General features: G+C 36.2%; 1 protein-coding gene across 4 annotated transcripts in view; it reads left to right on the top strand.

Moving 5' to 3' along the window:
- GRM5 (glutamate metabotropic receptor 5) overlaps positions 1-25,406 on the top strand; it is a 238,295-nt gene that overhangs the window by 78,141 nt on the left and 134,748 nt on the right. The gene's annotated exons all lie outside the window — the stretch shown is intronic.

Below are 25,406 nucleotides of genomic sequence, written 5' to 3'. Positions count from 1 at the left end.
TTATCATGCCTTCCATCACTGTTCCTTAGAGCTAACATTAGTGATAATAATAGATAATGGCAATAACACTTAGCAATTAAGAGTGACCTCTTTTCTGAAGATCAAATATAAATTAAGCTTCCCAGTCTTCTTGTGAAGTCATATATCCATTTACATCCATGGTCAATATATTGTAAGCTCCTATTATCATTTACCACATTCTTACTTTCCCTTCTTTTGAATTATGATCCCTTTTTACATCTTCATTTAAATTACATTGTAAGCTTTTGAGACCATAATTACCTCTTCCTTTAGATTTTCCATTGGCAAGTACTGCACTGCAGGACTGCCATGATGTTAATGATCCTAGGGCCTTAAAAAATTATCACAAGGCAGTCAACAGTAGAGTATAAATGGGGATCAATTAAGAATTCATGCAACCTACACAGATTTTAAAGGATATTCAAGGATGACCCATGCACGCTGCAGGTGGATTGTCCTGAATGCACCTCTTTCACTATTAGAAATAATTCTCTGTTGTCTTTGTGATCTTCCATCAGCATGTTGTGATGGATTAATGAAGGGATGTGGTAGATCCCAAAATACCTTATTGAAATGACACGTCACTGGAGGGACCATGATTGTTATGTAGTTTGAAACCTGGAGGGTTGCATATAACTGTGCTGAATGAAGATGAGGTAGATTTGTTTCATTAAAAACATTTATAATTTTAAATATTAATCCTACCCCAAACCATTTTCTTTCACCTAGAGAGATAATCTTCATTTTCTCCTTTCTTCCTCCTCTCAACTGACTTGAGTGTACTTCCAAGGGTCAAAACTTCTGGCAAGAGTAAGGGGGAAGGAACTTGCAGCTGATATCATAAGAACACTGAGAATCTAAATATTCTTTTTTTTGATATGAAATGGCTATAGAATATTTTTGTACTAATTGGGAAGCGTACATCCTGTTAAGACTCCCATTCCAATATCACATTTCATATACTACACGAAGATATGAATCTAAACCTTGGACTTGAAATCTTTTATCTTGAGGGATGTTTCACATGCAAGTCCAAATTTAGACCACAAAATTTGGTCTTTATTGCTGTAATAGGTCAAATAAAATTTAATTATTGGTGAGTGCTTTGTTTTGCATTTCTCCAATATGATATTTAAGTGTAGATGCTGTCTTCTGGGCTGTCACATCCACTGTGACATTGTAACACTGTACATAGTGATGAAACTGCACCTGTTAAATATGTATTGGTGACCTTTTTGTACTGTTACTCCTGAAAGCTCATCAATGAGGTTGAAAATTTAAGGCTCACAACATAAAGGTCACCCATCACTTTCTTATACTTGGAGGCACTTCGGAAGAATTAAAAATATATTCGTTAACGGGTCTATGTTTTAAGAAGCTACTTTTTCACTAAGGTAACTGTTCAGAAGTTGCACTACTTATAAAAAAAAGTGATCTGAGTAGAAGAAATGGTTTTAGCTCAAACAAATCAACAGTGAACAGTCTAATAGTAGTGTAATTTAATCAGCAGATAGTTGACACTTCCATTCCTTCAGGTTTCATTTAGCACTTACATTGCACCACTACTTTTTCAGACTTGGCACTACAGTCATTACTGTTGTTGTCATGCCAAATGGAGGACCAGCGAGGTTTAGGATCAGTGTATCTGTTCCACACTCTCATTCACCATTCTTCATATTTGTTGCAAATAATCTTTTGTGAACATTCTGTGGCAGTCTCATTTATTTTCCTGAAAAATATGCTCAAAAACAGCTTTGTTGCCTGTATTCTGATACCTCTGATATACTCTTTGCATGTAGCTATGTTACAAATAAAATCAGTTTCAATTACAAACTGAATGATAGTGTTCCCTTTACTCTTGGATATAAACTACGATCACTCCATCGGATCAATAATATGTTTGCTCAAAGTTTTTATTTGGGAAAACAAAGGTCTTTAATTATTCACAAAAATTTAGTTTCATCAAATGAATTTTACTTGTAAATTGTGTATTTTGGAACGCAGCAACTGATATTTTCATATCTTGGCAAAGACTAACTACAAATGCATTAAATGGGTAGCTGAATAATAATATGATTTAACTGATACTTTGCAGATGGATGTTTGTGACCTGGGACAACCTTGATTATTTGCTTCTTGTAATCAAGCTTTCCTGCTGATTACTATTTACTGGCTACAGCACAGTACTACCCAGCTCTGGCACAGATATCTGGGTTTGCTGTGCTATGTACCACATGAAGAAATCTACTCTGAGGTAATTCAGAACAAGTATCTAACAAACAAAAGAAGTGGACAAAGAAGATAGGAATGTGAGACTTTTACATTATGTAGCTGGAAGACTATTTCAGATCTCACACTGATATTTTTAAAAAGACGTTATTTAGGATGAGATCAATAATTGACTCATTTGCAGAAGACACTGTGGCAGAAGAGTTCCAATTGGGTAGTTCAGTGATGTCAATGAAACCAGTAATTCACATGAAGAACTAAACTTGAATTTTCATTTTAAAGGATTTTTTTTTCAATTTTGACATTTATTTTCAGTCCAAAAGAGAATGAAGTTTTGGCTTCTGCTTTGTTTTAAAAGATGTAATCTTAAAAAATATTGAATCAGCCAAGATTGTTTATACTGATGATATTCTATGTATCTTTTTACAACTTTACATTTCAAGCTGGACTTGAAATTCCACTTTAAAAATGTCAGAAATCTTTTCAAATGTAATTTAAAAAATGTTAATTTTGTAATGTGATATTTTCTGTAAAGTCTAATACGGACGACTATGGGGTCTTGTGGATTGGGAAGACTTTGGAAATTTAATTCCAGGCATGGAAATCATAGCAAATCTGTTCACTATCAGCCTCATATTTAACTTATCTAAGAATCCCTGGTGAAGCCAGCAGAACCATTCACAAAGATCTTGATTCTGTAGCTTCTCTGTGATGTGCCACAAAGAGTCATAGAGTATTCTGTGTTGGAAGGGACCTACAAGAATCATCAAGTCCAGCTCTTAAGTTAATGGCCTCTATGGGGATCAAACCCATGACTTTGGTGTTTCCAGCACTGTGCTCTAACCAAGATGGGTTTACACAGTCCTGACCATAAATAGCAGCGATACCTTAATCAGGGTATCAAAATAACTGCAGTAGATCAGAGAAATATCTGGCTTGACTGGTATTGTCACTCTGACCATGGTCAGCTATTTATAGAAAGAATGAGATGCTCTTCCATGACAATGAATACTCTTTTTTACATACTTTCTTGGCTTTTGTCAAAGTTCAGCTTAGGAACTCCTGGTCCTGCAGTTACACCTACGTCTTTGTCATGATTCAGTCCTTTCTTTCCATTAGTATATGTAATTTATTTTTCCATTATTGAATTTAATAATGTGATGGGTCAACCTTGGTTAGCCACCAGTTGCCCACTGAGGGAATACAGACTGCTCCAGCCTGGGTTCCCTGTGATGTCACAAGTCCTGCCAGCAAACCTGCTCCAGCGTGGGCTCCTGTCTCCATGGGGTCACAGGTTCTGCCAGGAACCTGCTCCGGCACAAGCTTCTTATGGGGTCATAGCCTCCTTTGGGCACTCACTTGCTCTAGCACGGGGACCTCCAGGGGCTGCAGGTGGATCTCTGCGCTTCCATGGATCATCATGGGCTGCAGGGGCACAGCTGCCTCACCATGGGCTGCAGGGGAATCCCTGATCCGATGCCTGAAACACCTTCTCACCTTCATTCTTCACTCACTGTGGGGTCTGCAGGGCTGTTTCTCTCACGTATTCTCACTCTTCTCTCTCACTACAGTTGTGTAGGTTTTCTTTTCTACTTCTTAAATATGTTATCACAGAAGCTTTACCAGCATCCCTTATGGGCTCAGCTTTGATCAGTGGAGAGTCTGTCTTGAAGGCATCTGTAATTGGCTCAATCCAAAAGGGAAAATGCTTCTTCTCACAGAAACTACTGTTGTGACTACCTGCTACCAAAACCTTGCTACATATGCCCAATACACTTTTGGGCTCTACAACGCTCTTTGTTGCAGTCTATCATACTTCTGCTCATAGTAAAAAAATCATGTCCAATAAACCTTGTCAAAACCAGAACTGAAGTTTATTGAGCCTAGAGAAGAACAGCTTTGATATTAAATTGTAGAAGTTTTATTTCCATTCAGAGAAGGATATTAAACATTTTGGGGTAAGAAGATTCTGAGATTAAATGCAGCTATGATACAAAAAGTCCATATTTATTCATTCCACTTTTCTATCATGATAAATTTGATTGACATACTTTGCATTCCTTAACAGGGGAATTTGAGTAATAACTAATGTCTTCAAAGTGTTTTTGTGTCAAAATCCTTCATTGATGTAACTGAACATGAAAGAAACAAGACAGAAAATCTCTTATAAAAGAAAAAGAATAATATAACAAATTATTTTGTACCAGAAGATGTATGAAGTCCATTTACTCAATTTCATATGTGTGACATTATGTATTACTACAATATTGCAGTTTCAATACGTCAAAACAATGATGTGTTCTCAACAGAATAGTTCATAAATATTGAAGATTATAATCTTCGTCCAAGCCTGTTGAGTCTCATTTCATGCCACAGCTTGTTGCCAAGAGAAAAGTTTGCTATAGAGGTCAATGAAAAGTACTATGCTAAGGTTGGTTGCCTAGCTAGCATTTTTAGAGTGTTTTCTGGGGTGATGTCAAGTTGCTTTTGGCAGACACTGGGAGGATCAGGTTGACACTTGGTCACAATTTTTATGGAGCAGAGACAGGGGAAGAAATACAAGGTCCCTCTATCAGCTGTGGAGATGGTGATGGATACAGTGGAGATTTCTTAATTTGCTTAACCACTCCCAGTTGAAAATGAATGAAATAAAAACCCTGAATCATGGACAATAAACTAATTTCTGTCCATCAAGTCAGGAGTCCATGTATTTCATTCCATCACACTAGAGTGAGGCATCAGCAGTATAGGAGGGATTCTCCAACATTAGAATTTAAAGGAGTTTTGGCCCTCAGAGCTCTCCATTTTGCTATACCTCTGGAGTCATGCCCGTGTCAGATAACTAAATTTTCAAATTTAACTTTTGGGCCACTTAGTGCATTTAGTGAGTAGAAAACAAACTGTCAAAGGGTTCCCGTGACATCCTTTGATCTGACTTGTTTTAAGGTTTCATCTGAATGGTATTGTATCCTCAGCACGATTAGGAATTACGTTGATTATGTCTAAACCTGCACAGTGTTATTCTAACAACAACTTTTTCCTCTGAAATGTATTTGAGAACTCAACTTGAAGTTGACAAATAGAAGGGGAAAAAAAGAGGTGAAAACAACGTAGTTCATTTTGGTAAGAAAACCAAAAACTTTTTATTTTGAAACAAGCCCAATATGAACCTTTTTGCCACTGCATCTAAATAAGTACATAGTGGTGTTACATGAATCTGTCTACTTATCTTTATGTCTATGTTTTGAGTTGTCTGTGCATCTGTATTCATTCCTTTAAGGGTATTTTTTGGCAGACAATTACAGAAGAGCTGTCTCCAATAAAGTCCTTAGAAAATTCAGGATCGAAGAAAAAGAGATAGGATACTGACTGAAATGCTTAGCCAGAATATGAGCGATTTAAGTTCCACTGACTCACTCACACACACACACACACACACACACACACACACACACACACACGTAATACCCCCTTTGTGTGATAACTGGAAAATTTCCATGTTGAGCTTACACTGCCTAAAGAATTATTCCACCCTCCTTTTTCCCCTGCTGTGTTTTCCCATTGCTGGCTTGCACTGGCTCCATAAACAGCTTGGGAAAGGAAAATAAATTAGATTTTTGCTGTTACAATGTCATGAGTGTTATAGTGCTGGGGAAAGAAGGTGAGAAGGTGTGACTAGGAGAGGTGAGAGAGCGTATGACTCATGCTATTGGGAGCAGCATTGCTGCAGATTGACATGGTAATGACTCTGCTTCTTAAACTCAGTAATTTGTATTTGTACATGAAGGAGCTACTTTAGCCACCAGAATTAACTCATGATGGATGTAAAGGAGGCTAACAATTTTTTTTTTTTTTGATACTAGTAGCTGTCACTATAGCATTCTTTGATCCCTAAATTTCACACGAAGAAAAAGATACCTAGGGAGAAAACAGGATTCTAGCTCCTGTACCTACAGAACAGACCTAAATGATATCTGAGTAAGCTGGGAAATTTTTAGAACCTACCAATTCTTGCAAATGTATGTGTTAATAAATCAGTGATATTTCCTAGGACTTGCTTTAACTTTAGGAAAGCTAAAAATTGACCATTTCAAATGTAATTAGAACAAACAACTTATTCAGCTGATTTACCTGCTTTACTTCTTGACAGATTGCCTTTTCTCAGAAGCTACTCAAGATTAGAGACTGTATTAGAGCTAAAGTTATTAAAAGATCTGAATTTCTGTTCCATGATAAAATTTGGGGTTAATAAGGAAAAATGATTAGGGAAAAAAAGGCTAGGAAAAAATAGGAAAATACCATAGGAAAATATGGTTCAAGATATGTTTTGCACAGGAAAAATTTTTTTTTAAATGAAGAACAAATGTAAATTTTGCCTTTCCAGTTACCAACACAGTAGAATCTTTTCCAACTCATTTACTTTGGTGCAGACTGCTAGAAAATTATTGGAAATATGAGAGAAAGTGAAGTTTTTATTGGTGGGACATTTCTTCCAGAAAGTATCTCTGACAGAAAATTCTACTTTGAGATCCATATTTTTTGCTTTATCAAGACTGGATCTATGTTACGGCCTGATAGATAACAAGGTCTTTTGACTTAGAGAGTTTATAGACTCCTGACAGAGAAAAGATAACGTAGATCAGAGGAAGAAAAGTCAGCTATTTTGGTTTTCTTAATTGCTTAAAAATTAAGTGATCATTTAATTGTTAGTGTATGAAATGTCACAAATTAAATCAGGTGACCTCTTATTTCATTCAAAGAACCTGTGACACAGATATAAAAGTAACTGGGGTGTGCTGAGTCCTCCTCAGTGTTTTCTTTCAGCCACTGCACATATCTTCCTATACAAATCTTCATAGTTATGATGCAAACAATACGATTTGATTCTTTACCTTCAAAATTAAGTTAATGAACTTGGAAGAGGTTTAAAATCAGGATAAACAAAAATAATGGGTTCCATTTTAAGGAAGAAAGTGATCATATTGAGGTCATCAGCTCATATCACACTCTACATTACCAGTTTTTCTTAGCAGCTACAGGGACAAGATTATAGTTTTGGGATGACAATGGAGGCTATTTCTAGCTGGAATTATTGTTCAGCTTTTTGTCAGCACACAGAGAAGAGGAGAAATGCTCCATAGTCCTCTCAGGTAGAGACAGTACCAGCCTGAATTCAAAGTCCTAAATGTGTGAACAGGAAGGAATATATAGTTCTCAGGAAAAAGGTGGTTGGTGGTCCTTAAGCTAACCTGTTACTTCAGTTTAATATGATCTTTTTGGCTTTTTGGTGTTCACATGCCTATTCATAAGCTTATCTATGCTCTCTGTTTAGGTTTTGCTTAATTCCTTCAGGTAGTAGTCTTCTGAAAATCTCTTGAGTCCTCTTAGATATCATCCACCCCATTTCACATACACTAGTTTGGCTCGGTAAATTTTATCCTGTTATAAGAGTTTACATTTCCAGTCAATCTCAGGTCCATCTGTACCTCCTTCTGACCATTACCATCTGTTTTAGTTTCTGACTAACTGCCTTTGTCAATCTGACCGGTCTATAAATCACACAGAAACTAAGCTGTGTGCCTTTATCTGTGTTTACTCATAGGAAAATACCCAAAGAAGACCTCAAAATTTCTTGTATGGCAAATACTTCTGCAAGATTTACTTCCATGATGATTTAAAGCCTAAACTTCTCAATATTTTTTTTTAATTATAGAAAATTGAAATATAAAAAGAAAATATATAAAATAAGAAAGATTTACAAAATACCTCAACCTTTTCTGTGATATTGTTTGAATATGCATCTGAGTATTTACTTTGAGAGCAGTCAGGAGATTTAGTTAGCTTGATGAAGGTTTATCATTTGAAAAATTTACTATGACTCCTAACACACTCCTATATTTAGTTGTGCTCTTTTATGAATTTCAAGAATGGTAGAAATCCAACTTAGATTCTGAACTCTGAATAACCTACTTGTATGTTTGAAAAATAGCTATCTTGATTTAGAGAATATTAAAAACTAATCATAAAGAACTTATAGAAATATACTTTTAAATTTTTTTTGTAAATACTTGATCAGTTCAGGTCAGTTATTTGTGGGATCACATCACACTTTCCTTAAAAGTATTTTGGTTTCTTTCAGTTCATTCAAATTGTCACAAAACCTGATATGTTTCACCAATTATATCCCAAATTATGTTTATTCCCCCATAAAAAATGTGTAGGAATAATAATAATTGTTTTAATTGTGTGGTTCAGAGAGAACATAAGCGGATGGGATTTGTGTTGACCTCATAAGCAGAAAAAAGTGCAAGTCAATATAACACATATTAGGTACCTTCATACATTTGTTTTGTTTGCCTAGTGGCAGCTACAGGATCTATTCAAATCTTACCAAACATGTCTTTGATACTTAGCCAGTCAACAGTTTGACAGCACTTTTACCCTATTTTTTAGTGTCAGGTAGGCAAGAGTCAAAAGATGATGAAGAGCAGACAGGACATTTTTCAAAGGTAGGGAAGTTTACGGGTGAGGGGAAGCGAGGTTTTCCTCCCTGAATAACTTATATTTATATGCAGTTGAAGTATAAAATGTTCAAATACAAGGAAAATGGAACTTGGTAACATGACAGGCAGTACTGTATGCTCAGTGCTTCAGCAATCAAATAATTATTGAGCTTTTGTGCGTCATGGTATTGAAGAGGTTTAAAGAGAGCAATAGAGTGAGCTCAAAGACTTCTATGAAGCATTTCTCCTAGGTGTCACAGAGCACACAAATGTGTCTATTTAAAAAATGTAACTAGCAGGTGAAGGAGGTTGACATCACAGACTGATCAAAAGTGAAATTGATGTTTCAGGATGTAGTGAGAGATGAGAGAATAAGGAAGGAGAAGCTGCTAACAGCCTTGGAAGGGAAAACAACTAGAAGTGAAAATAAGTATTTTGGCAGGGAGCCAGTGGAAAGATGAATTTAAGTACAGCTTTAACTATAAAAACAAATAATCCAGCTGACTTTACTGGAATTACCTTAATTAAGCATATCCATAAATACATTGTTAATTTGGAGCTACAAAGAGTAGATACCTGGAATACCCTGGGTTACTGGGGGGATAATATTACAAAAAAAACCAAAAAACCACAACAACCCAGAACACAATAGTTTATTTTAAATTTGTTAGAGGTACTTGCTGGACATCTGTTAGTGTTTGATAGTGTTTGGAACATATATTTCAAAATTCCACTACAGAATGTATTCTTTTGGACTTCTAAAAGACTAGCTGTCCTTCCAGAATCTCTCTGTGTGTGATAAGCAGGAAAGGACTCCTACTGGAAAATGTCAGCCTTTCTAAATCTCTAGGATGCCAGAGAGAGAGATACATTTAGCTACGATAGATAGATGTCTGCATTAATAACCAGCATCTTTGCTGAGGAGACTCCCTTAGGGATGCCATGTCCACATCAATGAAATACCCTCAGACTGAGATGTATTATCTTGGCAGCTGTTGTGAAGTGAAAATCACAAAATCTGAGATGGTGATGCCTGCCAATACATATTAACAAATAAAAGAATGAAAGGAGATGCAACCACAAAAGTTGAGATGAAATAACACAGAGATTTGACAGACCCAGTAATGCAAGACAGCTCATTCAATGTGAAGGCTGAAAGTCTGTCCTGAATTTACTTTTTGGTCTATTACTCTAGAGCTTTTGCTTCTAGGTTGGTCAGCCATTAGTAAAGTCTATAGAGATCAGGTAATCTAGACTTTCATTTCCAGAATTGATTGTCTCTTTCATATGACCTTGAACAAATTTATTTTTCTGGATTTATATAGGAGGTTTGTGTAACAGTTTTAAACTTTATCTAGTTTTCAGGGCTTTAAAGGCATAGCGAATAGTTAAAAGCCTTTCATAACTTTAAATGCAAGCATCACACCTGTTCTTACACACACATGCAAACATGTTGCCTGGAAAAAATCATCTATTTGTAGAACGAATCAACTTGTCACTATGACTGATGAAAAACACATTTGGGGATTCCTTAGCTCTTTTATATTTCATCTCCTCCATCCGGTTGCAGAGGGCAGTGATAAAGTGGTTTTTTTGGGTACCCAGCGTCCAGCCAGGATCAACCCACTACAGACCCCTTAATATGTTGAAAAGCCACAATATGGTCTCCCTGTCACCTTTTCTTATCCAGGCTGAACAACCTCAGCTCTCTTAGCCTTTCAGTAGTTATTGCCAAATACTACAAAATGTTTGTTAGCCAGTTAAGAAAGGTTTTACCATTTTAATCAAATTAACTATGTTTCCAGATATATTAATTTGACCTCAAAGGTAGGAATTGCTCTGAGAGGATATTATTAAAGAGCTAAGGACAGCGGCCCTATTTCCCCACCTATGACTCAGTCTCCCAAAAGTTTTAAGCAAGAGTTTTACCATTAACACAATACAACAGAAGCTCAGCTGCTCCAAAGCCACTCTTTGCTTTTTTCTTTAATTAAAGAAGGAAGGAAGGCATTTCACTAGGATTAGCTTTGTGTGTAAAGGAGGGCAAACCTCAGCGTCAAGACTTCTGCCTACAAGGCTACTTTCAAATACTTTCACTGCTCAGGCAACAGTTGTCTACTAAAGCAAGTACAGAGCTAGGAGAGTACATACTGGAGTGTGTGGTTTCAGCAATTCCTGTTAGATTAACACTTAGGTTCTTCTTCAGCTATTTCCTTTTTTCCTCTGTTTTCCTGCAAAACATTTTAGCTTCAAATGCATTATATAGTTGATCAATTGATTAATTATTTAAGGCTTGTCGTAATCAATATTTTGGAATGGCCCTTGAGGGTCAGCTATGTCTCACTTGAATGATGAGCAGAAATTAAGCAGTGATTATCTTCAGTTTTCTGAAACCCTAATGCTGCCCTTTGCTTTCCATTGTGCCATCTGGCATATCTCGTGTATCCCTCTTTTTTTGTTTAATTCCAGTTTCGCTGATGTATATTAATGAATAGACCTTCATTCCGTAGAAAGACATAGCATTAAACAGAGAGAGAAAAAATGGTTTCCTGCTCAAACTGGGACTTCATACAGAACTTCATACCAGTTAAAAATACAAAATACAAAATACCATGCTGCACTGGTCTTGATGCTACATTTATCTAGATTGTGTATATGATCATTCTCAAAGATTTCTCTAATTTTCAGTAAAACACTGACAGATAACTGATTAGTCTGGGAAACAATGGACTGTGACTTTTCTTTTTAGGATGTCAGTTCTGTAGAGAATGAGTTTGGAGCATTTACTTAATCATATTGTGTCTCGGGTGTCAAAACAGAGGGCATGAGGAAATACTAACATTCATTTTTAGCTACCACATAGAGATCCTTTGATGACTCATTCAATAAATTGAAATATATTAAACTAATTATTGTCACTTTGGAGAAATAGATTTAGTATTGCTTTCTTTGTGGTTTAATTAGTTCAGTTCCCATGTTTCTAGATGTTACTTTTTTTGGTCTGTATTAGTTCCAGTTATTCTTGTTTTATTTCAAGAGTATGCTAATTTTATTCTGTTAATTTTACTCAGCTTTGTTGCATTTCCTTTTAGAGTCCTGTTGATGCTCATAACAGCATCAGTAAGGGCCAAAGGTTCTTAAGGAACATTAAATAAATGGAGTTGGACCAAAATACCATTAGCTTTTCAACCTGAATAAAGATGCATGTCCTCATGGGATTGATGTGTTTATAGTCTATTCAAAATTAAAATTAACTTTTTTTATGACCCACAGAAGTGATAATTTGGAATGCCTCATCTCCATTCCTCTCTGTGGACTAGATTCTGGAAGTTGCATTACTTAGATGAAAAATTGCTAACCAACGCTAAGGTTAATAAAAAAAAGTGAAGAGTAAAACCTGTACTTCAAATCAAGGACAGGAGGAGAGACAGGAAGAGCAAGACATTCTGTGATGCCTTCAGAGATGGCATTCATCTAACCAAAGGTCTACAATGTTAAAGCCTAGAGATAAAGGAGATGAATCCTTGCTCAGCCAGATACAAACATATTGTTGTCTCCCGTACTGTAGAAAGCTGGTGAGCCTGGGTGTCCGAAGGCAATTCCTTCCCCCTCTCTCTAGGCACTAAATGAATTATGTCATTTGCCTTAGGACAAATATTTTGAATGTGCTCTCTTTCTTACCTATCAACACGATAGGTAGCAAGTAAAATTTCCCGTAACTACCAACTTCTTTCACTTTTACATTACCTAGTTTCCATATATTTAAACTCTTGTCAGATTCTATACATTTAGAATGCAGAAAGTTCAGTGATTCCCGAGTTCCTCAAGGTTTCCAGAGCAGTAGTGGGAACTATGCAAAAAGTAGATGCAGGCTGTACCCACAGTAAAACCACTCTTCCCCTGAACATCATAGAAGACATAGTCAGTGATACAAATTTATTTTGAATGCAGGAAACAGAAGGGCTATTGGGAGAAGGAAGTTTTTTAAGTTTAAGAATGTTATGAATTAGTCCAGCAAGTGGCTGAACACCACAAAGCCTTTCGCTCCCTGCCTCCTGTGGAACGGAGGAGAGAATTGGGATAAAAAGGTAACTCTTGTGGGTTGAGATAAAGGCAGCTTAATAGGAGAGAAAAGATGGACAAATAATACTTATGATAACAGACAATATAAAATAAGTGATGCACAATGCAATTGGTTACCACCCACTGACTGATGCCCAGTCAGTCTCTGAACAGCAGCCACCACCCTCTGGTCAACTTCCCCCAGCTTTGTATGCTTAGCATGATGCCATGTAGTTTGAAATATCCCTTGAGCCAGCTGGGGTTACCTGTCCTGGTTGTGGTCCCAACTGCTTGTGCACCCCCAGCCTCCTCACTGGTGAGGTGGGGTGAGGAGCAGAAGAGTTCCTAACTTAAAATAAGCATGCTCAGCAATAACAAAAACATCAGTGTGCTCTCAGCATTATTTTCATATTGTATCCAAGCCAGCACTGCACCAGTCAGTAGAAAGAAAATTAATTCTATCTCAGCTGAAACCAGGACAAAAAGGGTTCAGGGATAGGTAGGGATGGTTGAGGAATAAAAACTTATGGAAGGTAGATTTCTGAAGAGAAGATTGGGTGAAGAATCAGAAGAAGACACAAGAAAGTTCACCTTTCATAATGATGCCACTGACTATCCTTCAGGACTATACCTTCTATCCAGCTATAAGAAAGAAATTTGAAACAGAAGTGGAAATAAGCAGAACAGTTATTAAATAGTAGTACAATAGGTGTAATACAAATCAGTAACACACCTTCAAGGCAGCAACTACATTTATTTTGCTTTTCAATCCACCTACTGGCACACCATGGACTTATTATTCTCTGTTTTCAGGGAGGATTTCTTTAGTAGAAATTCTGACTTTTTTGCAAAACTTATTCATTTTTTTTGCTTTTATTCTTTTGTTTCTCCCATCTCCCACTCATTTTCATTTTTTCCAACCATTGCAGCTTCCTGTTCTATCACATTTTGAACATTTTGAGACTGAAAATGTCTTTCATTTGTATCTGCAGTGATTATACAATGTATCATGCTCCTTTGATCCTGGATTCTATGCGTTACAGTGAAGTAGATAATGGCAGAACAGTTGTAAATGGAAATAAAAAGGGATTAGTGTCACTGGATTCTCTGAACAGTAATCAAGTTCTAGTTGCAACAGATGATACTGACCACCCTTTCCACAGACACAAACAAAAATCTTCCTCAAGGGTTTAAAATTCTAGTTTGTCCATTTGTCCCCTGTTACTTAGTTGCTGAGTACTACATGATTATTTTCTGCTATAACTCAGAATGCTGGAGGCACTTTACCACCTCCCCTCTGTCATAAGTCCAGCTGCTGTGCCTTAGAGAGGGGACACATGATACCGTGTTCAAATCAACATAACAACATTAACTTTTATGCAGGAACTATACCCAAAAGAAAAACAATTGTCATTAATGCTACAATATATATTAATGATAAGTGGACAAACATGCACGAGTTCCCTAATGCAGGAACACACACAGGGATGAACCCTGTCACTTGGAGGCCAGCAGGCATTGTTGCAGAAGTTTTCCACCTGCCAGCCTTGTTAATGTTATTTTTACTAATTTATACAGCTTACAGAAGCCATTGGTTAAAATTACCTACATTATTCATGTACTTTGCAGAATTACAAATCATTCACATGCTATGTGGAGAGGAATCTCTGCAAAGCAGTTCTTCGTATACAGACCAACAAAGCCCAGTGCAAATCTTCCCAAACATATTTACTGGAGAATTAAAGCTGTTTGCTCATAACAAATTGGAAATCTGTGGTGCAGAAATATTATGCATAACCTTATAAATCAGATTAACTGGTGTTCCTTCTTTCATACAATAAATTCCATAAGGAGCATCTGTTCAAGCCAGTGCCTGATGCCTTGGCACCAGATCAGAGAGCTTGCTGCTTTCTGCACTAATTTTGGAATCTGGTCCAAGTGGGAACATCATTACTTAAAGTCAAATCTATTTTACACTGAGATTAACACAGTGTGATACCTGCTCATTGTGGTCTATTAGTCCTTGTACCATTTGAGCAGTCAGCTGTGGTGTGTTCAGTGGCTCATCTGCTCAGTTGTAAATGCTGCTGCATTTCATAACATTGACATTCAACACGGCTGTGGTCTGTTTTAAGCAAACACACCATTACAATTGATGAGGCAATTAGAAATGCAAAGAGGTATGAAAAATCAAAGAAGTTTGTCACAAGAACTGATCTGGTTTTTAACTAGCATTTAATTAATTTGACAAGAAAAATACTCATTTGTTACGAAGACAATGTGAAAGTTCTTTGAGAAAAATCTGTTTAAGACTGAGGATGAATAACTGGGGGGACAAACTGCAAAGGAATGTAATGGGGTCTTCATGTCCTATATAAAGTGTGGAGGTCAATAAAGCTAAGATGATCCCAGCTTGGAGGTAAGAAACTAGAATGCTTTATTGGACTTACAAGTTCATATTTAAAGGGTTTAGGGTCTACATATTCAACAAGGGGTTTTAACTATTACAATTAGAGGGTCTCAGGGAATGACGTAAGGGGAAAAACCAGGTTAACAAATTTGGGGTCTTAACACATACATCATAGGGGAAAAACCACTTTATCTTAGGGGATTTTCATGGGGGAAAGACATTCACATCTCTTGAGACAGGATTATGCAGGGAGGAACAGATACAATAGGACATGTGATAACATTATGTAAAAAGTCTCTTCACATCCTGCAGGAGAAGGCAGAAAAATTCCACAGAGATGAGGTCAATAGAAAGTGTTTTTCCCAGCTTCTGTAGCCCACGACTTTTTGCAAAGACCACTCAAATCTCTCTCTGCAATATTATATTTTGAGATCCAACAATAAAGAATAGAAGATGAGTTTTAGATCTAACTGGCTCAAGGAAAGGATCCAAGGTGAAATTCTGTTATGTAACTCAATTATGGAGATGCTGTCTTTCTTTGCCTTTATGGTAAATGTTTGTTTGAACTGTATAACAGAATCTAGAATCAGATTTGTAGTGATGGAGTCACTTGAATGGAGAAAGGTTCAACTGAGGCTTAGGATCCAGACACATAGATATGAACGCAACAGGCACCTAAATCATACTGAAATAAGAGGCTGATTTTTGCCCTAACTGCTTAAAATGAAACTTAACTAGTTTTGCAGAGTCATCAATTTACAATAATGAAGCATTAGATAATATCCCAACTCTTAAACTAGTCAACAGTCAACAGTTTTAAATGTAACTTCAATAATGAAAGGGATATCAGCCACTCCACAATAAAACTATTAAATATTCGCAACTGGTGCAGAGCCATATAAAAGAAGGTAAAGAAAGTAGTCAATCACCTACAGTTTACAAAATATTCTTAGGAAGCACATATGACATATGTATAACATCCCAAAAAAATGAAATGAGGTAACACTACCTATCTCAAAAGAGAAACTGAGGAAAGAGCTCGGCCAACAGCATTTCACTTCTTCCAAAAATAAACAATTGTTTGCAAGAAATGAGTAATTTTCTTCTAGTGTTGCAAAGAAGGGACAATGTATTCTTAAAAAATAAATCATAAGCCAACCTATCATCCAGTTCAAAGCATTTGTGAAGAATGAGTGACTGTATCTTAAAATTATTTTTTACTATCCCATATGAATGGCCTAAGCATACTTTGAAGACATGAATCTAAAAGTCCTTTGTTTTAGGTACAAAAAGGACTTTAAAACTTTATTAAAACTGTATCTCTCACTTATTAGCTTTCTAACAGGAGGCATAAGTTCAATGGTTTTTTTACAGATCTGCTTTGATTCTATTTTTAATTGATATTTCCAACACTGATTTGAATTATAATAAACAGAGTACGGTTATTAAATCTGTACACAGTACTATGTTGAATGGCACTGCTAGGACAGAATAATCTGGATGAGGAATGACTGACTGAGAAGCAGTTCTGTAGAAAACAAGACCTAGATAATTAAAATGTATAATGTTAAAACTGAGTCAACAGTGTCATTCCATTGTTAGGTATGGCAAATATCCTATTGAAAGTGTACAAAGAAGTAATAAGTTTAAGAGGCTTGAAATAGCCTTTCAATTTTACTCTACCCAGGCCAGGTACAAGATGGAAAACTACTATATCTTGAAAAAACCTGTACATCGTCCTGGTTGGACATGAACTAATTGACAATCACCCACAAGAAAACCAGAAAATGAAAAGTGTGGAAACAGGATCATCAGATTAAAACTAGACTTGTTTAGTCTTAGAAACATAAAAAAAATTAAGTGGACACATGGTGATTGTATTAAAAACTGTCAAGGACTTCTGAAAATATCATTTTGAGAAGCTATTCTCCTATTTGATAAAAAATATATAATAGGTGTAAATTAAAAGAGAATATAGAAGAACAGATTAAGAACTAGGGAAGGAAAACTTATGAATAGACTAGTTTGGCTTGGGACAGGCTGTCCAAGCTAGCAGTGAAATCTCCACCACTGTTGGGAGCTTCTAAACCAAAATTTACTCTGTAATTTTTTAATAAGTAATTATGCTTTTGATGAGGGTTGGTTCAGTCTGAAAATCAGTAGACCACAGAATCACAGAATGGGTAAGGTTGGAAGGGACCACAGTAGGGTCATCTGGTCCAACCTCCCTGCTCGAGCAGGGTCATACTAGGATATATGGCACAGAATCGCATCCAGACAAGTCTTGTTCATCTCCAGTGAGGGCGGCTCCATAAGCTCTCTGAGCAATCTCTTCCAGTATGTGGTCATCCACACAGTAAAGAAGATTACATTCAACCCTGTTGTATTACTATTTTCTTCTTCAGCTTCTGCATCCAAAAGTTGAGGATGGTAGTGTCCTAATAATACCCTCTGAAGTTACAGTTTAAAAACTATCCATATCCCTAAAATACTCAAATGCATTTTTCAAATATTCTGGTAAGATGTAATCTACAACTTAGAGGCAAAAAATATCCAACATGTTCCTAAAGTGAGAGGGGCATCTACAAGAAAGCAACTGGTCACACAGTATAGGCCTTCTCATTTTACACAATATACTCCAAGAATTATTAATATGCCCCAAGAAACTTCATGTTATCCCCTTCAAAATCTTTTGACAAGTACTCCTGGGAAATTCAGTCAATAAGCCTGTTTTTCAGTTACCAAACTAAATATTCATGGCTTCCTGACAGACCTCCCTTCTCTCAGAGTTCATATCAGAAGAGTCACGAAACTCATTCTTTTCCCAAATGAATGTTCTGAGTATGAATGTGCATAGTCATTTGAAGTGTAAGTAAGGTGCTCTCTTTAGAGTAGCCTTGCCATCATCTTCAGCTACTGTTCAGAAACTGCAGGTGCTGTTTTTTAAATGGTTGTTAGACAAACAGAGTTATTATTACTACAATAAACATGATGTGGCCATTGTTAAAATGAAGCAAATGTGAGGTTTTGTGAGGCAAAAATGTCATGTTTCATTCAGTCAGATCACCATAAATGTGACTCTCTTTACTACAGTTATGTGAGTTTCCTATAATACATTTATTCTTGCACCATCACTCTCAGGAAAACATTTTTACTTCTATTTCATGTATGAGGATAGAGGGTAGAGAGAAAGGCATTTACCAGAAAACTCAAGATTAATTGAAGGCCTTCAGAATCTATCTAATCCCTGACTTACACTTCTTTTTGCTGGATGACTTGTATTGCTCACCTACAGCCAGAGCAGAATAAGACCTCATAAAAGACCAGATACAAACCACAGCAGCGTTAAGAATTAATATTACATAAAACTATGTTCCAGGTTATGAATATATGGAAGTGTACTGTCTTTAATTTGTAGAAGGGGCCAAGTCTTTTGAGAAATACAATAATTAATATCCGAAGCCAGAACTGGGAATAGATCCAAATGCCAGTGAATAAACCCCAGGCAGCTGCACTCCTGGGAAATTCACAGTGAAGGGTACAGAATCCTAGACCAAAGAGTTCCCACTGCAAAGTCCTCTCATTTCTGACATAGTATTTTTCTCCTGAAAGAAATAGCCTCCAGTCCAGTACTGTCAGTCTCATGTGTTCTCATTTCTGTCTGAAAAATCAAACAAAAAATGGAGTGTATAACCCTAAAGGAAAATGAAAGAAAACTTAGAGCACCCCTAGAGTCCACTCGGAATTGTGCTATCATTAATGATTTCACTTTGAAATGACGTAGGAAATATATAAGGGACATATCTTAGAGTCAGGTAGATAGAAAGAGCAATTTCAGAAACAGAAGATACAGAAAGATTTTATTCTCTCCAATCTGAAAACAAGCAGAGCAATCAGAGGTGGTAGCATGTTTCTGCAAGAGCTGCTGAATTTAAAATCCTTTAGTAGACATTAGCGTGAAGTAGGACTTCAAACATTGCTCAGTGGACAAGGCCAGAAAGCCGCAGACATGCCAGTTAGCAGGAAGGATGAAAGGAAGCATACAGAAAAAACTGTTTCCACAGGGTTCCCTTTGCTCACATAACAGCAGTATTTAAATGAGTCTTTTAAAGTTATGAGGTGATAATTTAAAAATAAACAGAAGTGAAGTGCATTAAATTGTGAAACTAGGTCATCATTATCTTAAGAGAAATTAATTTCTTACTTCAAAATAGCCCAGAGAAGAGGAGAAAAAGAAGAGAAACTTTGATATTAAAATGATACTTATGAGCTCTCTTAGATTAGAAAATAATGAACAGATTCATTTAATTTAATTAAGTACAGTTATGCTTGAACTGTATTGTATGTTACTTCTCTAAAATAATTTAAAAGTTGGTTACTTTAACAAATACCTTATGAATAGAGCTAATCGAAGTGCTTTTAGATGTCAGAAAATACCTAGTAGCTGAAACTTAAAAATATCACAGAAAAGAGTTAATTAATTTCTTAATTAAACATCTTTAATTTATTTTTAAATTCTGAACAGTTTAGTTAATTATTTTTTGAATAAAAATAGTTTCTTGATTCATAATACATATTTGGTTTTATTTTACCTTGTAGAAAGTAATATGAGGCTTATATCAAATGATAAAATGATCAATATCTAAGTTAAATATTGTAAGATCTTTTCAACACATTATTTCAGTGGATTGAATTTTAAGAGGGTTAGAAGTGAGGGGTTAGCTAACACTTTTGTGACTATGAAAATGTTTCTTTTCCTCAAATGTAAAAACCTGAAAATCTCAAAATTGTTCACAGAAAAGGAAATTAAGCTCATAACTCATGCAATGTCATGATAACTAATGTTTTTTTTTATATTGACACATCTTGAGTTATCTTTGAATCTCTCAAACCATCAGGGACATAGGTAATTCTTTTGGGTCTGAGTTTTATTAGCACTTGGTAATAGGTAAATGCTGTTTGAAGAGCTTTCAGTATGAATAGGAATGATTAATACCCAAGAAAACAGATGTGTGAGTTCTCCGCTATCATAGAGAGAGCTAAGGAGACATCTAACTGCAGCCATCAGTGGTTTATGTCCCCTATGAGGCGTCAGATGTTAGGTTGTATCCTCCACACCACTTTGAGATTCTCTGTGCTTACGGAAGGCAAGTATAGCAATTTTAAGGATGGAATAGGTACATTACTTAATCACTGAGGGAATTTTTGCCTTGTGCCGCACCTTTGCTGTTTTCTAGTTCTCTGATACTTCTCCAAGCTCAACCAACATTGTCCAAGTGCTTTGCTTCAAAAGTCATTTCATTGGAGAAATGTTACCACTTGGTACTGCATGAGGAACAACAGATAAAACTTCTTGACAATTCCTGCCAAAGACCATAACCACACAGCAAAACAACTCCCGTGTGAGATCTAATTGCAGGTGTGAAATCTAATGTAACAGGCTATGTTTTCATCAAGAGGTCTTTCACCTTGGCTGCACGCTGTTCTGTGCCACAACCCTGGAGCAGCCTTATGAGGAAGCTGTTTCAAAGTGAGGCTCCAAATGAGGCACAGCACTGGAAATACAGCATGGTGTCATGCTAAAAAAAACCTGGTGGGACTTGTTCTGGGTAGGTGTCCTTTCACCAGAGCAGCATTTGGGTAGTTGTATTACAAATGTCAGAAATTAGTTTAAGTGATTGTTATGGAAGAGATCTGGTTGGAGATATTTAAGTGCAATATATTTTGAGGAACTACTGTAATTTAAGGTATTTTAATGGGTTGCTTTTTTTTTTATTCTTTATTGTTTTACACATATATGTTTAACAGAGAAACTGAATTTCCATTTAAAAATAATTTAAATAAAATATTTGGATCAAACGAAAACAAGTTGGGTTTTATTTTCTTTTTTCTTTTAACACACATAGACAACTCCAGAATTTCAGGCATATGTGTTTTGATTTCATTTGGTTTGTACCCCTTAGAATGAAATAACACTCTATTGTCCTGTTCTATTTGCAGACATATCCACCAGAAGGTTGTGATTTTGATCATATTAGATCGGTAACATGTGACTGCTTTAGCTGCTTGAAAGATTTGATATTATGTCCCTATTCTTAGTAGTGATGTACTTTAAAAGACTCATAGTCACAACAGTTAAATGTGGAAAATATCTAGTAGGTACCAGTAGTAACAGGTACTATTGGTGTTTTGCCATGATTAATTTGAATTGTAACAGTCAAAGACACTCTAAAATTTCCATTTGGGAAATTATTCTACACCCCATATCCTCAACTTTCAGAAAGATCATCCTCATAATCAACCAACATGTTACCTTTCATAAATATCTCCTATTACTCCCACATGCATTTTCAAAATTATACTTACAACTATACATTTATATTTTTTTGGTATTTCTGGCAAAGTTCATCCTTTTGATGCAAAGGAAAGCTAGTAAAAAAATGAAACTCTGTTTTCCCTATATTGCTTGCAAAACATATACTGCGAAATTTAACCTGACTTGACTTCTTGTCTGTGGCTCAGATACAGCCCAGAATATTATTCTGGTGTGCTCTTCCTTTTCTCTAGAAATAATGATAGCATGTCTGCTTAAATAAATATGCTTTGTGACAGGTAGGATTATTACCAGTCTAATGAATGACATAATGCATTTCTTCTCTTTCAGTCGAGGCTCCATTTCTTTTACTTTGTGAATTTTTACTGTGTCCTGCCAGAAGCAATTTTACATCCTAAATCTCTCCTAAAGGTTGATGCTCATCTATGCTCGCTGAAACTCTCTTTTAGACCAAACAACTATCTGATAACAATTTGCATGTACAGTTATTGATAAAAAGCTCCTGTATTCAAAAAGAAATGTGTGACACTCCAAAAATGACTAGGCAGGAGGAAATGTAGTCCATTATTCCATTTGGCTGTAGAGACTTTTTATATCATATTGATAACTTTTAATGTGATAGAGCAGATGTCCACGCATTTTGTTAATTATTTTAAGAATAAAAATGTTGTTTTCCTGTGTAATTCACATAAGATCTTAACGATTTATGGTTAGGTAGTTTAATTGGCTCAATTACTGAGCAGGAGGAGCAGCAAGAGCAGCCTGCAGTTTGCCTGACCCTTTTCTATCAGATTGAAGTATTATTATGTGCTGTACTATATTAAGCTTCATCTGGAAAAAAGCACAATCTGTTCTTTTTAAGCTTCTTAATAGTTTCTAGTACTGATTCATGGGAAGTGGAACTAACAGATTGTTATAGTTAGATTGTAGGTGGGGACACATATGCTTGAGTTTTGAACAAAATTCCAGCTCCGAAGCACAGATAAGTTTTTTGCATGATGATGTAATTGATTTTCTTTTTTTTAAAAAACATGCTGCACCATATGGGAGTATTTTTTGAACTGGGTTTAGGGCCAGACATTCAGGTAGACAACATGCAGGATTCAGGCTGATGTTTTAAAAGAACCCAGCAGCCAGTTGTCTCCGTGAGAATATTTTACAAAAGTCATCAACTGCTAACAGTTCTGATTACACCACAGACAGACAAACTTTCAAGGGGACAGGAACATCTACTAAAAAATTTTGATACCTCCACCAGCAGAACCAGTTACAGATAGAGATGTCTGTTTCCAAATGCTGAAAAGCATTTGGTGGGGGAAGAGGAGCTGAATATAAATTGGCCATACATGAGCTTCAGCCTGTATTGTTTGCCAAGTCTTCTGCTGAACTGGAACTAAACAAGAAAAAGTAAACCTTCTGTTTAATGTTTCCTTAGGATCTTTAAATTTAGAGTTGGGAACCAAATAGCTGAATGGATAAATTCCCAGTATGTAGGTAATTTTCATCACAGGGTACTTACAGAAGATGTTACTTTGTTTCCAGTTTAGGAGTTCTGAATTAATTTTCACTTGGAAGTGAAACTAAAAAACTCCTTCTCAGAGTGGGCTGCATAAGACATCACCATTGTCCATCCACGTGTGCAAATCCTGAAGTCCCTATATCCTTCTTCTAGTGTCATAGACCTGGTTGAACAATGGGAACTGCCCCATCAGCAAAAACTTACTCTTGCTGTGGCAATTTTGGTGATATTGCTATGGGTATGCCACAGTACAAGAATGAAATGTCCGTGAGGAGGACAGTTCCATACGTAAAGCACAGAGATCCTCTTCCACTGTGAACCTCACATCTCATCCTCAGGAAAATGATATAATCTAACTTACCATTTTCACACCCTCATTCCCTCAATGCTACATGTATATGTTCATGCACATACAGGTTTTATTCAGGAAGAAAGATAGCCCACAGAAAATTTATCCTAATATGTCGTGCAAAGGAGTTTAACAAAAAAATATTTTCTTTTTCTGTCAAGGAGTGTTCATTACCCCCACAGTATAGCTCAAACTAAATATATGTACCTCATCAAACCTCTTGCACAACAGGAGAATTCACTATGAATAATTAATCAAGTAGAGTTTAATCAGCAAGATAAGAGTACCACTGATACATTTGTATGAGTGTCTTGAAGCAAAACTGCTTTGTGTTTTCATCAAATCTCCCTTGAGGTCATGTTATAGAGCTGTAGTTTTCCCAGTTTGAGAGCTCAGTCACTCTTGTATTTGGACTACCAGGATGTTTCTCTTCCAAATATTGAGAACCTAACACTTTGCTAAGTACCCTTGGTAGTTTAAAGTTTCCTGTGATTTTGGATGGCACATAACATTCTATATGGTTTCACAAAATCTCCCTGTCTTCATACTTGATGAAATCATGATGTTTGTGCCAGAGTAGACTTTATTTGTTTGGAAAAGAATTGATGCACTTCACAGTCCTTGGAAGACCTACAATTTTTCGGTACTGTAATTATACCTACTCTCAGCTTTATAGCAAGTCTCAAGATAACAGTTTGTATGCTTATAACACTTTCAAACCAAGACTGCAGTATATGGAGCACTGAAGTTATACAGTTCTGTAATTCAATTAGATCTGGACAGGAATTTTCTATTGAGAATTTTTTGACAGAAGAGGAGGTCTTCAGAATTTCAATCTCTTTAAGATACTCTATGGAACAGTTTTTCCTCAAACTTTCACCTTCTATGGCAAAGATTAATAGGGTCACTTTTTCCTTTTTGTTTTATATTAGAAAAGTGAAACAGAACATTTAATGTTGATCCAGATTGACCTAAATGAGAATAATTTTAAACAAAGTAGTGCATTGCCTCTCAGCTTAATTTTATTTTAGAAGGCCTCAGAGTCTGCTGGGAATTAAATATGACTGACCCCCATTTTTCCTTCAGACTAACTTTGGAGGCTATAATACATATTTCATGAGACACTATGTTTATGACCTCTGGCTGAACTGCTTCAGCATCTCATGAGAATCACTTGATGCTCATGTATCACAGGAAACAATTTGCCCTAAGGGCATGACACATGGGGAAGCACTGTGCACCTGATATAAAACTCACAGGAAGCACTGCAACTGAGTTTAAAAATCCAATGGCATTTTGTGAAGACACAATTTACATAGTAATATGTTTTCCATTAGGCCTAATCACAGCAGGGAGGAAAATGAAAGTCCTAATAGTTAAGGAGATCTGCATTCAAGTTGCCATTCTAGTTGGATGCAATTTGGAAATTTACCAGTCTCAAAGTCTCAGTGATTCATTCCTGATGTAAAAGGAAGATAATGTTATTTCTTGTCTTCTGCTCTTTGTCTCTTTTGGCTATTCAGATGGCAAGATCCTCAAACTGAAGACTTTATTTACATTCATGTTCAGTGCTGAGCATAGCAAAGCCTCTGAGCTTTAGCACCAGTGATAGGGATGAATCCCCAGATGGGCAAGCTGAATGTCTGATGGCTCTAATGTCCAAAGTCAAAAAATCAGATGGCAGTCCAAATCCACATGCCTGACTCTCAGTGCTTCACATGCATTTTCATTGTCACTGCTTCTATGTACTTGCAACTATGCTGGTAAGAGAGAGCATTTTTCTTATAGATTTGTGAGCTAGCAAATGTGTGAAGGATCAGAAGTTCCTTTCAACAGCATGACTACACTCACAGTTTTATTAATTAATTTACTGATTATGTTTCTGTGGACTATTACTGAGGGGTTCAGACAATATTTTCGAGAAGTATTTCCTGAGTTAAAGGCCTTCTTATTTAAATGAGATATGAAACAGATTTCAA

Source organism: Manacus vitellinus, unplaced genomic scaffold, assembly GCF_001715985.3.
Source record: "Manacus vitellinus isolate BGI_N305 unplaced genomic scaffold, ASM171598v3 scaffold_2_pilon, whole genome shotgun sequence".
NCBI lineage: Eukaryota > Metazoa > Chordata > Aves > Passeriformes > Pipridae > Manacus > Manacus vitellinus.
This window is presented reverse-complemented; position numbering and strand designations above follow the sequence as displayed.